Here is a 16,259-nt window from a genome sequence, read left to right as displayed (position 1 = left end):
TCCTGGTGCCCTTGACCCTGTCCTGAACCCGGTGCCCCTGACCCTGTCCTGATCCCGGTGCCCTTGACCCTGTCCTGATCCCGGTGCTCCTGACCCTGTCCTGATCCCGGTGCTCCTGTCCTGAACCCGGTGTCCCTGACCCTGTCCTGATCCCGGTGCTCAGACCCTGTCCTGAACCCGCCGCCCAGCAAGTCTATGTTGCCAAAATTAGACTACTACCTACACCAGTCCCACTTTCCATCACTCGGTCCATAAGCCTTGAATGTTATAACACCTCAAGTGTTCATCCAAGTACTTTTATGAACTTCCTGACTTTCATCTTACAAGTGTTCATTGTTCTTGATCATTCAACTAAGGGGACGAGCTGATTTCTTTTCACCCTATCTATGCCCCTCATAATCTTACACACCTCTTTCAGGTACCCTCTTAGCTACTTCTACTTTAAAGGAAAGCAATTTATTGAATTTATCCAGCCTCCCTTCATAACTAAAGTGGTCTAAACCGGGCAACATCATGGTGAATTTCCTCTGTACTCCCACCAGTGCAATCACATCCTTCCTACAGTATGGTGACCAGACCACTATTAGGTAGTAGTCAACAGATGAAGGCAAGCATCCCTTATGCTTCCTTAACTCACCTATTAACACGTCCTGCCACCTTCAAGGTTTAGTGGACAATAGTTCTCTCAGCGTCCTAGTTTTCTGCCATTCACTGTGTACTCTCTTGCCATGTTCATTTTTCTAAACTTCACATCAGGGTTAAACTCCATCTGACCAATCTGCTTACATACTCCTGAAATCTAAGACCTTCCTCCTCACTGTCAACCACCTGATCAATCTTTATATCATCTGCAAATTTACTTTATCATTCCTCTCACTTATGAATGTCACAAACAATAAAAGACACAGCATTAATCTCTGTTGAACGCCACTGGACAACAACCTCCAGACAAAAACAGCTTTATACCACCAGACTCTGTCTCCTACCACTAAAGCCAAGTTTGGATCCAACTTGCGAGGTTACCCTAGAGCCCATGAGCTTTTATCTTCTTTATTAGTCTCCCACTGGGACCTTGGCAAAGGCCTTGCTGAAACCCATAAAAACTACATCAACTGCATTAGCCTTATCCAGACATCCGGTCATCTTTTCGAAAAATTCAGCCATAGTCGTTAGGCAAAGTCCTCTGACAAAGTCATGCTTGTTGTCTGTGATTAAACATGCCCCTCTAAATGGAGATTAATTTTATCTTTCCCTATTTTCTCCAATACCCTATCAGTCATATTAGACTCATGGGTCTACAGCTCCCTGATCTATTTCTACCATCCTTATTGTAAAGTGGAACCACAGTAGCTGTCCTCCAGCCCACTACCACCTCCTCCTCTATGGCCAGAGAAGAATTAAAAATTTTGGTCAGGACCCTGTGATTTCCTCTCTCTTCTCCTGTAGGAGCTTGGGATACAACTCATCCCAACCTGCAGATCTATCCAATTTTATATCTGCCAAAACTTCCAACACCTCCTTGCTTTTTATATCAATCATCTTAGGAACCTGATAGCCCCTCTTGTCATATTCTGTACTTGCATCCTTTTTCTCATGAGTAAAGATAGATGTGAATTATTCATTTAACAGTACCAATGTCCCCCGACTTCATGCACAGATTGGCCCTTGGTGCCTAATGACACTCCTTACTCTACCCAAATCTTGTCACAGCTGATGTGACTGAGGTGATCTCATTGAAACATGAGGGATTTGTTCGGATCTTTACAAGGTAAATGCTGAGAAGATATTTACCTCCATGGGAGAATCTCGAGGACACAGTCTTAAAATGAAGAGGTGCCAATTTAAGGCTAAGAGGAGGATGAATTTCTTCTCTCAGTGGATTGAGAGTCTTTGGAACTACTTGGCACAGATACTGTGAGAGCAGAGTCCTTCTGTGTAAATAAGGCTGACGTAGATCGATTTTTGATTATTAGGCAAATCAAGGGTTATGGGAAAAGGGCAGGAAAGTGTAAGGAGTGTTGGATCAGCCATGATCCTGCTGAATGGAGAGCTGGGCTGTACCATTGAGACGGTCTACACCAGAACCATGATAGGGCCAGTGTACTTCCAAACTGCGTAACTTAAGAGACGGAGAGGATTTTAAAATAAATAGTGGGGACAAGGGATCAAAAGTGCAATATAAAATAGTAGAACAAAAGGGGAAAATAATAAGATGTGAAATAAAGATCAGAGAATGGTAGGAGGGGCAGAGAGATAAAACCTAAGAATATACCAATAATAAAGACTAGATGCTACAAAGATACCAAAAAGCCAAAACAAAAGGTGCTGTATCTGAAAGTACACAGCATTTATAACAAAGTAAATGAATTGATAGTACACAATGAAAAAAAAAGATCTGCTTGCCATTACAGAGACATGCATGCAGGATATCAGGATTGGGTCCTGAATATCACAAGTCAAGAAAAATAAAAAGCTAGGTAATGCTGGAGGGGTAGCACTGTTCATCAATGACACATCTGTGCAACAGTTAGTTATGGCCTTGGTTCAGGAGATCAGGATGTGGAGCATCAGTTTAGTTGGAGATGCAGAATAGAAGCAAAAAGAGGTTGCTAATCGGAGTGATGAATATTAACTACAATGTGGGACGAAGCATACAACAAGAAATATTGGATGCGTGTGTTATAGGGACAGCAATAATCACGGATGATTTTTATCTAGGCATAAACAGGAAATATTAAGACTGGTAGTAGTTGCCTACACAAGGAGCTCATAGAATACTTCAGAGATAATTTCTTTGGATAGCACATTCTGGAACTGAACAGAGAACAGGGAGGACCCATCATCCTTGGTTAACCAAAGACATTAAGGAAAGAATCAAGCTTAAGGGAAACGTATAAAACGGCACAAAATGAGTGGCAGGTCAAATGATTGATCAGAACATAAAGAATGCTAGAGAATGCCAGAAAATTAAAACAGGAGGAAGAAATTACAGTGTGAGAGGAAACTAGCTAGGAATAGAAAAATAAATTACAAGAGTTTCTACTGATACTGCAGCAAGTAATTCACCTCCTGACAAGTCAGGTATGTGATGGAATACTCCCCACTTGCCTGGATGAGGGCAGCCTCAACAACACTCAAGAGGCTTGACACCATCCAGGACAAAGCAGCTCGCTTGACTGGCAGCATATGCACAAGCATTCACTCCTTCCACTACCGACACTCAGTAGCAGAAGTGTGTCCTATCTACAAGATGCATTGCAGAACTTCACCAAAGATCCTCAGACAGCACCTTCCAAACCAACGACCACTTCCATCGAGAAGGACAAGGAGCTTCAGGTTCCCCTCCAAGCCACTCACCATCCTGACTTGGAAATATATCACAGTTCCTTCACTGTCACTGGAGCAAAATTCTGGGATTCCCTCCCTATTGGCATTGTGGGTCAACCCACAGCAGGTGAACTGCAGCAGTTCAAGAAAGCAGCTCACCGGCTCTTATTCAAGGGCAGCTAGGGACGGGCAATAAATGCTACCCTGCCAGCAATGCCCACATCCAAAAAAAATACATAAAAAAAGGCCCTTCGGCCCTCCAAGCGTACGCCGACACATTTTGCCCTTCCATCCTAAATGTGTCTCCACTTACAGGATCCGTAGCCCTCTATTCCCTTGATATGCATGTATTTGTCCAGGTATTTCTTGAATGCTGCTATTGTGTCTGCTTCCACCAACTCCTCTGGCAGTGCATTCTAGGCACTCACCACCCTTTCTATGAAAAACCTGTTGTGCACATCTCTTTTAAACTTCCCACCCCGCACCTTGAACCTGTGTTGACACTTCCACCCAGGGAAATAAAATCTTATACTTTCCACTTTATTCATGCCATTCACAGACTTATAAATTTCAATCAGGTCGCCTCTCAAACACCTGTGTTCCAGTGAAAACAAGCCCTCTCTATCCAACCTTTCATCATACCAGACAACATCCAGGTAAATCATTTCTATACTCCCTCCAAACATCCACATTCTTCAAGTAGTGTGGTGACCAGCACTGTACACAATATTCCAAATGTTGTCTAACTAAAGTTCCATAAAGTTGCAGCATAACTTGCCTACCCTTATACGAAATGCCCCTTCCAATGAAGGCAAGCATGCCATTGGCCTTTTCTACCTGTGCTGTCACCTTGAGTGATCTGTGGCCTTGCACATCCAGATCCCACAGCATATCAATACTCCTAAGAGTTCTGCCAATCACTGTATAATTTTCACCTGTACTTGACCTTCCAAAATGCATCACCTCTCATTTGTCTGGATTAAACTCCATCTGCCATTTTCTTGCCCATACCTCCAGCTGATCTATATTGTGCTGTATCCTCTGATAATCCTCCTCACTATCCACAATTCCTCCAATCTTTGTATCGTCTGTGAGCTTACTAATTAGACCAGCTACATTTTCCACCAAGTCATTTACGTAGACCATGAACAGCAGAGGTCCCCGCACTGATCCCTGTGGAACACTGGTAGTCACAACCCTCAATTCCGAAAATCATCCTTCCACTGATACTCTCTGTCTGCTACAACTAAGCTAGTTCTGTATCCATCTTGCCAGCTCACCCCTGATACCATGTGATTTCACCTTTTGTACCAGTCAGCCATGAAGGACCTTGTCAAAGGCTTTACTAAAGACCATGGAGACAATATCAACTGCTTTTCCCTCATCAATCATCTTTGGCACCTCCTCAAAAAAACTCTATCAATTTAGTGAAGCATGACCTCCCCTGCACAAAACCATGCTGTCTATCGCTAATAAATCCATTTGCTTTTAAATGTGTTTCGATCTTGTCCCTAAGATTCTTTTCAAATAATTTCCCTACCACTGACATGAGACTCACAGGCCTGTAATTTCCTGGATTATCCCTGTTATCCTTCTTAAACAATGGGACAACATTGGCTCTTCTCCAGTCCTCTGGGACCTCACCTACAGCCAAGGAGAATACAAAGGCGCCTTTCAATGTTCCAGCAAATTGTTGCCTTGTCTCTCTCAGTCTTCTGGGACAGATTCTATCAGGACCCAGGGATTTATCTACCTTAATACTTTTTGAGATGCACACCTCTTCTTTTTTAAGAGCACCTTGGCTTAGAAACTCGATATTCCCTTCCCTGAGATCATCCACCACCAATTCCTTCTCTTTGGTGAATACCAAAGTAAAGTATTTGCTTCGGACCTCACTCAGCTCTTCTGGCTCCACACACACATTCTTCCCTTTGTCCTTGAATGAGTCAACCCTTTCCCTGGCTACTCTCTTTTTATATATGTATAAAAAGCCTTGGAATTCTCCTTCAGCCTGTTTGCTAATGACTTTTAATGACCCTTTTAGCCCTTCTAATTCCTTATTTAAGTTCTTTCCTACTTTCCTCATATACTTCAAGGGCTTTGTCAGTTCTCATCCTCCTAGACCTTACGTATGCTTCCTTGTCCTTTTTGACCAAGATCATAATGGCAGGAACGTGCCGTCCCTGAACTCTCATCAACTGCCGTTTAAAATACTCCCATGTGTCCGATGTAGATTTACCCCCAAACAGTCAATAAGAATTTTCCAGTTCCCGCCTAATATTGTTGTAGTTTGCCTTGCTCCAATTTAACCACTTTCACTGGGGACTGTTGTTATCCCGATCCTGATTATCTTAAAACTCATGGTTTTATAGTTACTACTCCAGAAATACTCCACCATTGAAACTTTACTCAACTGGCCAGGCTCATTTCCCAAAACCAGGTCTTATATAACCCCTTCCCTAGTTGGACTGTTCACATACTCCAAGAAAATGAGGACTGCAGATGCTGGAGATCAGAGTCAAAAAGTGGAAAAGCACAGCCGATCAGGCTGCATCCGAGGAGCAGGAGAATCAATGTTTGAAGCATAAGCTTTTCATCAGGAATGTCAATTCACCTGCTTCTCAGATGCTGCCTGGCCTGCTGTGCTTTTCCAGTGCCACACTTTCGACTGTTTGCATAGAGTCACAGAGATGTACAGTATGGAAACAGACCCTTCGGTCCAACCCGTCCATGCTGACCAGATATCCCAACCCAATCTAGTCCCACCTGCCAGAACCCGGCCCATATCCCTCTAAACCCTTCCTATTCATATACCCATCCAAATGCCTTTTAAATGTTGCAATTGTACCAGCCTCCACCACTTCCTCTGGCAACTCATTCCATATATGTACCACGCTTGTGTGAAAAAGTTGCCCCTTAGGTCTCTTTTATATCTTTCCCCCCTCACCCAAAACCTATGCCCTCCAGGGAAAAGACTTTGTCTATTTATCCTATCCATGCCCCTCATAATTTTGAAAACCTCTATAAGGTTACCCCTCAGCCTCCGACACTCCAGGGAAAACAGCCCCAGCCTGTTCAGCCTCTCCCTATAGCTTAAATCCTCCAACCCTGGCAACATCCTTGTAAATCTTTTCTGAACCCTTTCAAGTTTCACAACATCTTTCTGATAGGAAGGATACCAGAATTGCACACAATATTCCAACAGTGTCCTAACCAATGATCTGTACAGCCGCAACATGACCTCCCGGCTTCTGTACTCAATACTCTGACTGAAAAATGAAAGCATACCAAACGCCTTCTTCATTATCCTATCTACCTGTGACTCCACTTTCAAGGAGCTATGAACCTGCACTCCAAGGTCTCTTTGTTCAGCAACACGCCATAGGATCTTAGCATTAAGTGTATATGTCCTGCTAAGATTTGTTTTCCCAAAATGCAGCACCTCACATTTATTTGAATTAAACTCCATCTGCCACTTCTCAGCCCATTGGCCCATCTGGTCAAGATCCTGTTGTAATCTGAGGTAACCCTCTTCGCTGTCCACTATACCTCCAATTTTGGTGTCATCTGCAAACTTACTAAGTGTACCTCTTATGCTCACATCCAAATCATTTATATAAATGATGAAAAGCAGAGGACCCAGCACCGATCCTTGTGGCACTCCACTGGTCACAGGCCTCCAGTCTGAAAAACAACCCTCCACCATCACCCTCTGTCTTCTACCTTTGAGCCAGTTCTGTATCCAAATGGCTAGTTCTCCCTGTATTCCATGAGATCTAACCTTGCTAATCAGTCTCCCATGGGGAACCTTGTCGAACGCCTTACTGAAGTCCATATAGATCACATTTACTGCTGTCCTCATCAATCCTCTTTGTTTCTTCTTCAAAAAACTCAATCAAGTTTGTGAGACATGGTTTCCCACGCACAAAGCCATGTTGACTATGCTTAATCAGTCCTTGCCTTTCCAAATACATGTACATCCTGTCCCTCAGGATTCCCTCCAACAACTTGTCCATTACCGACATCAGGCTCACCGGTCTATAGTTCCCTGGCTTGTCCTTACCACCCTTCTTAAACAGTGGCACCTTTATGTGTTTCAAGACATCCAGCACTTCCTCCTCTGTAATACAGACATTTTGCAAGGTGTCACCATCTATTTCCCTACATTCTATATCTTCCATATCCTTTTCCACAGTATATACTGATACAAAGTACTCGCTTAGTATCTCCCTCATTTTCTGCGGCTCCACACAAAGGCCACCTTGCTGATCTTTGAGGGGCCCTATTCTCTCCCTTGTTACCCTCTTGTCCTTAATGTATTTGTAAAATCCCTTTGGATTCTTCTTAATTCTATTTGCCAAAGCTATATCATGTCCCCTTTTTGTCCTCCTGATTTCCCCCTTAAATATACTCCTACATCCTTTATATTCTTCTAAGGATTCACCCCGATCGATCCTGTCTATACCTGACATATGCTTCCTTCTTTTTCCTAACCAAACCCTCAATTTCTTTAGTCATCCAGCATTCCCTATACCTACCAGCCTTTCCTTTCACCCTAACAGGAATATACTGTCTCTGGATTCTTGTTATCTAATTTCTAAAGGCTTCCCATTTTCCAGCCACCCCTTTACCTGTGAACATCAGCCCCCAATCAGCTTTTGAAAGTTCTTGCCTAATATCGTCAAAATTGGCCTTTCTCCAATTTAGAACTTCAACTTTTAGATCTGTTCTATCCTTTTCCATCACTATTTTACATCTAATAGAATTATGGTCACTGGCCCCAAAGTGCTTCCCCACTGACACCTCAGTCACCTGCCCTGCCTTATTTCCCAAGAGTAGGTCAAGCTTTGTACCTTCTCTGGTCCGTACATCCACATGCTGAATCAGAAAATTTTCTTGTACACACTTAACAAATTCCTCTTCATTTAAACCCTTAACACTATGTCAGTCCCAGTCTACATTTGGAAAGTTAAAATCCCCTACCATAACCACCCTATTATTCTTACAGATAGCTGAGATCTCCTTACAGGTTTGCTTCTCAATTTCCCTCTGACTATTAGGGGGTCTATAATACAATCCCAATAAGGTGATCACCCCTTTCTTATTTCTCAGTTCCACCCAAATAACCTCCCTGGATGTATTTCCGGGAATATCCTCCCTTATCAAAAATGCCACTCCCCATCCTCTCTTGCTTCCCTTTCTATCCTTCCTGTAGCATTTGTACCCTGGAACATTAAGCTGCCAGTCCTGCCCATCCCTGAGCCATGTTTCTGTAATTGCTATGATATCTCAGTCTCATGTTCCTAACCATGCCCTGAGTTCATCTGCCTTCCCTGTTAGGCCCCTTGCATAAATGCAGTTTAATTTATTAGTTATTTATTAGTCCTACCTTGTCCCTGTCTGCCCTGACTGTTTGACTCGCTTCTGTTCTCAGCTGTACCAGTCTCAGGTTGATCTCTTTCCTCACTATCTCCCTGGGTCCCACGCCTCCCACCTTTATAGTTTAAATCCTCCCGAGCAGCTCTAGCAAATCTCCCTGCCAGTATATTAGTCCCCTTCCAATTTAGATGTAATCCGTCCTTCTTGTACAGGTCACTTCTACCCCAAAAGAGATTCCAATGATCCAAAAATGGGAATCCTTCTCCCATACACCAGCTCCTCAGCCATGCATTCATCTGCTCTATCCTCCTATTCCTGCCCTCACTAGCTTGCAGCACCGGGAGTAATCCAGATATTACTACTCTCAAAGACCTCCTTTTCAAATTCTTGCCTAACTCTCTGTAATCTCCCTTCAGAATCTCAACCTTTTTCCTGCGTCAAGAAACTCTCCTAAATAGTCCTTAGAAATTCTGCCCTATCCAAGCCCCCAGGACGAAATGAATCCCAGTCAATAATGGGAAATTGAAATCACCCACCATAACAACTCAGCTATTTTTACATCTTTCCAAAATTCATCCACATATGCTCTCCTCTATCTCTCATTGGCTATTGGGAGGCCTGTAGTATATTCCCAGCATTGTGATTTCACCTTTCCTATTCCTGAGTTCTACCCATATTGCCTCACTGTCCTCTGACGTATCCTCCCTCAGTATAGCTGTGAGATTTTCCTTTACCAGTAATGCAACTCCCCACCCCTTTTACAACCTTTTCTATCACACCTGAAACATCTGGATTCTGGGACATTCAGCTGCCAATCTTATCTCTCTTTCACCAAGTCTCCAAAATCACAATGATAGCATAGTTTCAAGTGCCAACCAAAGTTAGAGCTACCTTACCTATTATTCTTCTCACATTGAAACACATGCATTTCAGACCACCTCCTGTATTTTCAACAGCAATGTCCTGCCTGTTCTTGTTCTTAGTCATTTTTGCTTGGTTTCTACCTCTCCCTCAATTTCTGCATCTACTGTCCCACTCCTCTGGTTCCCAATCCGTGCCACACTAGTTTAAACCGTCCCCAACAACTCCCATTAACCCCCCCAAATCCCCCGTCCCAAAGGTCATCAGTCCCGGTCCTGTCCAGATGTACCCTGTCCAGTTTGTAGAAGTCCCACCTCCCCCAGAGCCAGTTCCAATTCCTCATCAATCTGAAACCCTCACCCTCACACCATCTTCCTGAAGAAGGGCTTATGCCCGAAACATCGATTCTCCTGTTCCCTGGATGCTGCCTGACCTGCTGCGCTTTTCCAGCAACACATTTTCAGCTCTGATCTCCAGCATCTGCAGTCCTCACTTTCTCCTCAAAGATTTCAACCTACTGCGAATCCTCTTACAAGGATGCCTTCCTTGAAGAAGCTCTCTTCCTCGATTCCTGAAGAAGGGCTTATGCCCAAAACGTCGATTCTCCTGTTCCCTGGATGCTGCCTGACCTGCTGCGCTTTTCCAGCAACACATTTTCAGCTCACACCATCTTATCAGCCATGTGTTCATCCTATATATCCTGCTGTTTCTATTCTGACTAGTTTGTGGCACTGCTAGTAATCCTTAGATAACTACCTTTCATATCCTACATTTCAACTTTCTTTCTACTTCTCTAATATTCTGCTTTTAGGACCTCATCCCTTTTTTTAACCTATGCTACTTGTACCAACGTGTCCCACAACCACTGACTTTTTGCCCTCACCCACCAGAATGTCCTGCAACTGCTCCGAGATATCTAGTACCCTCACACCGGAGAAGCAACACATTATCATTGACTCCCGGTTTGCAGCCACAGAAAAGCCTCTGAAGAAGAGGGAGGTGCCACGAATTTGGCTGAGAGGCTATTCCACTCAAAAGTATCTGAAACGTTAAATCTGTTTGGCAGGGAAATAGCCACAGGAGATTCTTGCACAGCCTGCTTAGCCCTCCTGCTCTGCCTGGTGCTCACCCATTCCCTTCCTGCCTGTGGAGTCTGAGTCTGCGACGTGACCACTTCTCTAAACATGCTATCCACGATACCGTCTGCCTTGTGAATGCTCCAGTGTCCCCAGATGCCGAAACTCAGGCTTCCAGGAGCTGCAGCTTCTTGCACACATGCAGGTCCCAGGCACTGGAAACGTTCCAGCTTCCCACATCGAGCAAGAGGAGCAGACTACAATTTGGAACACTCCTGCCATGTCTTAGCCCTTTAACGTAATTAATCTTTCCAATGTCAAATACTTTTAAAACTAAATTGAAGCTGCTGATGCTCTCTGCTTTGATAACAATTTCTCAAAACGTACTTGTTACGCATTAACAACAGTTTCCAGAGGCTGTTTAGGCTCGCACTGCTTTACCTGCTGGAACTCTCACTGCCAACCTTCCTCTCATGAGGTTCTGTCTTCTCTCCTCTGAACCTTGCCTCTCTTTTGTTTGGTTAGAGGAGGGAGGAGGAATGGAAACACTACAGAAATGTAATGTTTGGGGCTGATCGTTCCTTAACAGTAGGTTCTTCCACGATATCCCTCGCACCTGCACAGACTGCAAAGTCCACTCCCAGAATGCAAATAAGCGATGTCTCAGTGTCCTCTGATTGGATCGCAAGTGGAGACCCTCAGTGATTTCTGTTTGGGCTTTTAACTTCTTACAATTTACATAAATGACTTAGATGAGGGGAGCAAAAGCCTGAGAGCTCAATTCACTGATGACACTATGATAGAGAGCAAATCATATTGAGAAGAAAATATAAGGAAATTGCAGCCACATATTGATAGGTTGAGTAAGTGGAAAAAAATCTGGAAGATAGACTGTGGAAAATGTGAAATTGTTCACTTTGGCAGGAAGAATGAAGAAGAAGAGTATTTCTTAAATGGAGGACAACTGTAAAATTCTGAGGTGCAGAGGGAGTCATGTGCTCTAGTGCATGCATCACAAAAACATAGAACGCAGGTACATCACCTAATCAAGAAAGGCAAATTAACGTTGACAGTTAATTGTCAATCATTATTAATTACTTTATTCTGCCCAGCAACACATCTACCAATCAGATTCCACCTGTCAACCAATCAGCACTCTCTTCTCAAAATATAAATGTTAGTTTCCTGTCACGTTGGCATGTCTTGCAAATTGTTGAGATGAATGCAAGAAAAAAAGCTTTGGCAAAACGTGTCATTTTTCAACAATATTCAAGTTCTGTACTACCAAACAAATATTCACTGCTAAACACTCGAATTTGTGCACTTGAGATATGCATCACTTTGGTTTTTGCTGACGTTCACTTTAATTCAAAACCTCAAGAAAGCCTTCTGAGAAATTCAGAAAATCAGAAATTCTTCTGACTGTTCTGTGCTTGTTATAAGTTTTGTTATCTGCAAATCTAACTGATGCTATCATTCACCTGCGAATATAAGTGCCAGATTCTGTCTTCAAATATGTGTTTGATCATGGCTTTTGCACAAACATCGAAGAGCAATGGCAATAAACCACACCCAATTGTCAAACTCCTCTTCCAATTCCACCTGATTCTAAATCTCTGCTGACTACTCTCACTGTTGTTCCTTGTCCATGTTCTTATGTAAAACCCCAGTTTTTTTTTTATATTTCTGTATTTTTAATTGTGAACCAATATGAAAAAAGAACTATTTTAAAAGATCAAGGATAGGTGTAGGATTGTTGTATGTTTTGAACGCAAGTAACCTGACAATTCCCGAATAAACATTTACATAGCTGCAGCGTTGAAGTATAGTTGTAGTTGAGGTGAAGCCAAGGGAGCTTTCATTTACAACTGGAAGCTGATTGGTCTACAGACTCGTCATCAGATCTCCACCAGCTGGAGAGCTCTGTGTTCTTTGCAGTAAAAGCCACTTTAAAACTGGAGAAAATTAGTTGCTATAAACTGTGACTTTTACTTGATAATTCCTTTTCTCAGTTCCAGTTGAAACAGCCTGTTGCAAACCAATGCAAATCTGCTAGAGAAGGAAGACCAAGGAGCAGCATTCTGACCTGCACACAAGGGGGAAATTTAAGAGGAATTGACTTTTCATTAGTGGAGCTATACAGTGATGTTTCCTAATTATTTACCTGTTGCTAAGAGTATTTCAGTAAAGTAGAAACATGGTCTGCACTTTCTGTCAACCTGGATCTAAATGACAGGTAAATTGGATAATTGTGAGCACTTTTTAACATCCTTAACATTTGTAACGAATTTGGGAATAGCAGGTCTTGATTTCCAGTGCATTGCCCCACATGGTGCAACATTTATCTGTAGTTTCTTTTTCCACTCTACTCTAATGTCTTTCAGCATTGTCAAGAACTTACAAATTCTGGATTAGTGGTGCTGGAAGAGCACAGCAGTTCAGGCAGCATCTGAGGAGCAGTAAAATCGACGTTTCAGGCAAAAGCCCTTCATCAGGAATAAAAAAGTCAGTCCAACCAATTTTTTTTAATCTACAAAACCTGGCCACACATTAATCTTATCAAGCTAAGTAATTTCTCTTATCCTGGTTATCTCTGATATTGCCTTCCTATCTGTTGTCTTTGTTATAATTCTCAACACAATCTTTGATGCTTGGACAATCAATCGACCTGATTACATGAAAACCTCATAGAGATTTTAAAGAGGTGACAAATGTTGTGGATAGATGCTGTTTATATGGACTCCCAGAAGGGTTTTGATAAAGCCCCACACAAGATATCGTTATCGAAATTGGTAATTCACATAATTGAGGGCAAATTACTGACATAGATAGGCAATTAGTTGAGTAGCAGGAAACCGAGAGTTGGAACATTGGGTCAATACTCATCGGCAGGACATGATTAGTAGTGTCCTTGCAGGGATGGAACATAGAACAGTACAGCACAGTACCGGCCCTTCGGCCCACGATGTTGTGCCGAGCATTTAGCTTAATCTAAGATCAACCGAACCTACACACCCCTTAAATTACTGCCATCCATGTATTTGTACTATAGAACATAGAAATGTGTCGGGCCTCAATTATTCACAATATTCATTAATAACTTGGATAATGGCATTCCTGATGAAGGGCTTTTAACCAAAACATAGATTTTCCTGCTCCTCAGATGCTGCCTGACCTGCTGTGCTTTTCCAGCACCACACTCTTGACTTTGATCTCCAGCATCTGCAGTCCTCACTTTCGCGTAATGGCATGAAAAGTCAAATATCCAAAACAAGTGATGACACTTGGGCAGTATTGTAGACAGTTTTCTTGACAGCATAAAATTGCAACAGGTGAATGGGCAAAGCTGTAGTAGATGGATTTTAAAATAAGCAAGTATGAGGTTATTTATTTTGAATCGAAAAAGGATGCACCAGGATATTTTTGTATGGCGCAAAGTTAAATACAGTAGCTATCCAATAAAATTTGGGGGTTCAGACATATAGCTATTTAAAATGAGATGAACATGTGCAGAAAATAGTCAAGAAGGCTAATGGAATGCTGGTCTTCATATCTAAAGGACTGGAGTACAAGAATGCAGACATAACATTGCAGATTTACAAAACTCTGATTAAACTCCCAAGCACTGTGAGCAGGACCGGGCACCACACCTTAGGAAGAATGTTCGTTTCAGCTGAATAAAGGCAACTACAGAGGCATGAGGAAGGAGCTGGGTAGAACTGACTGGGATAGAAGCCTAGCAGGAAAGACAGTGGAACAGCACTGGCAGGAGTAATTACTCTGGGAGTAATTCAGGAAACACAACAGAGATTCATCCTGAGGAAAATGAAGCATGGTACAGGGAGGATGAAGCAACCATGGCTTCACTAGGGAAGTGAGGGATAACATCAAAGCAAAAGAGAAAGCATATAATATGATGAAGGGCAGAGGGAAACCAGAGGATTGGGAAGCTTATAAAGACCAATAAAGGGCAACAAGAAAAGAAATAAGGAAGGAGAAGATTAAATATGAGGGTAAGTTAGCCAGTAATATAAAGGAAGACTGTAAGAGTTTCTTTAGGTATATAAACGGCAAAAGAGAGGTAAATGTAGACATTGGGCTGCTGGAAAATGACGCTGGAAAGATAGTGGTGGGGTACAAAGAAAGGGCTGAGGAACTGAATAATTACTTTGCATCAGTCTTCACAGTGGAAGACATGAGTAATATTGCTCAAATTCAAGAGAGTCAGGGGGCAGAGGTGAGTATGGTGGAGAACGTGCTAGAAAAACTGAATGGCTTGAAGGTGGATAAATCACCTGTACCAGATGGACTACACCCTAGAGTTCTAAGGGACATAACTAAAGAGAAGTGAAGGCATTAGTAGTGATCTTTCAGGAATTGCTAGAATCAAGGAAGGTTCCAGAAGACTGGAAAATCACTATATGACACCCTTGTTTAAAAAGAGAGTTAGGCAAAAGATGGAAAATTACAGACCTATTAGCCAAACCTCAGTCACGGGTAAGATCCTGGAATCCATTGTGAAGGATAAGATTTCTGAATACTTGGAAGTGTATGGTAAAGTAGGGCAAAGTCAGTGTGGTTTCATCAAGGGGAGGGCATGCCTGACAAATTTGCTAGAATTCTTTGAGGAAGTAACGAGCAGGTTAGACTAAGGAGAGCCAATGGATGTTATCTATCTGGACTTCAAGAAGGCCTTTGACAAGGTGTTGCACAGGAGGCTGGAGCCATGGTATTAGAGGCAAGATGCTAGCATGGATAGAAGATTGGCTGTCTGGCAGAATGCAGAGAGTGGGGTCCTTCTCAGGACCATTCATTCCTGAAAAGGGCCTTCTCAGGATGGCACCACAGTGTTGGGAGCACGCTTTTCACTTTATACATTAACGATCTAGGTGAAGGAACTGAAGTTTGCAGATAGATACAAAGATAGGTAGAGAGACAGATAAAATTGAGGAGGTGGGAAGGCTGCAGAAGAATTTGGACAGGTTAGGAAAGTCGGCAAAGAAGTGGCAGATGGAATACAATGTCGGAAAGTGTGAGATCATGCACTTTGGGCCCAAGGCAAGCGCACGATGCTAGGCCACAGATCAGCCATGATCTTGTTTAATGACGGAGTATGCTTGAGGGGATGACTGGCCTACTCCTGTTCCCAAGTTCCTATGTTTCCGAACTCAGGCTTGTCTTTAGCTCCTTTTCTCAGGTGAACATTAATACTTGAATGAAGTTCTCAGGCCATTCTCCTGATCAGTAAATATCTTTGCACAGCTTGGAAACACTGAGGTTACACTCTTTCCAATTTTCATGAATTCTATTGTTACTTCCCTTATTGCAGCTGCTTTTCTAATTTTTATCTATTTAGTCCGCTGTTATTTCAACATCTCCAGTTTCTGATCCATTTAAATTGACCATCATTTTCTTCTTCTAGTTCAATCATATCCTGCTTTTCAAATATTCCATATTGTTCTTCAAGATGCTCCACCCAAATTTTTATTTTCTGTTCCCTGTTTCTTTAATCTGTTTTCATTGCTTGTTCACAGAGGTGGTTGTTTTATGTCTCTAGCTAACTCACTTACTTCATTTACAAATTCTTCACTTACCTCTTCCTGTTTCTGTCGATCC

The 16,259-nt window shown here is 42.5% G+C and overlaps 1 protein-coding gene across 7 annotated transcripts in view; it reads right to left on the bottom strand.

Moving 5' to 3' along the window:
- The window catches only part of LOC122562872 (tRNA (32-2'-O)-methyltransferase regulator THADA), a 236,575-nt gene that overhangs the window by 166,608 nt on the left and 53,708 nt on the right, over positions 1–16,259 (bottom strand). The gene's annotated exons all lie outside the window — the stretch shown is intronic.

Source organism: Chiloscyllium plagiosum, unplaced genomic scaffold (genome assembly GCF_037043375.1).
Source record: "Chiloscyllium plagiosum isolate Xiang-an unplaced genomic scaffold, Cpla_swu_hap1 HiC_scaffold_24, whole genome shotgun sequence".
In the NCBI taxonomy this organism is placed as follows: domain Eukaryota; kingdom Metazoa; phylum Chordata; class Chondrichthyes; order Orectolobiformes; family Hemiscylliidae; genus Chiloscyllium; species Chiloscyllium plagiosum.
Note: the sequence above shows the minus strand (reverse complement) of the source record. Positions and strands in the feature narration are given on the sequence as shown.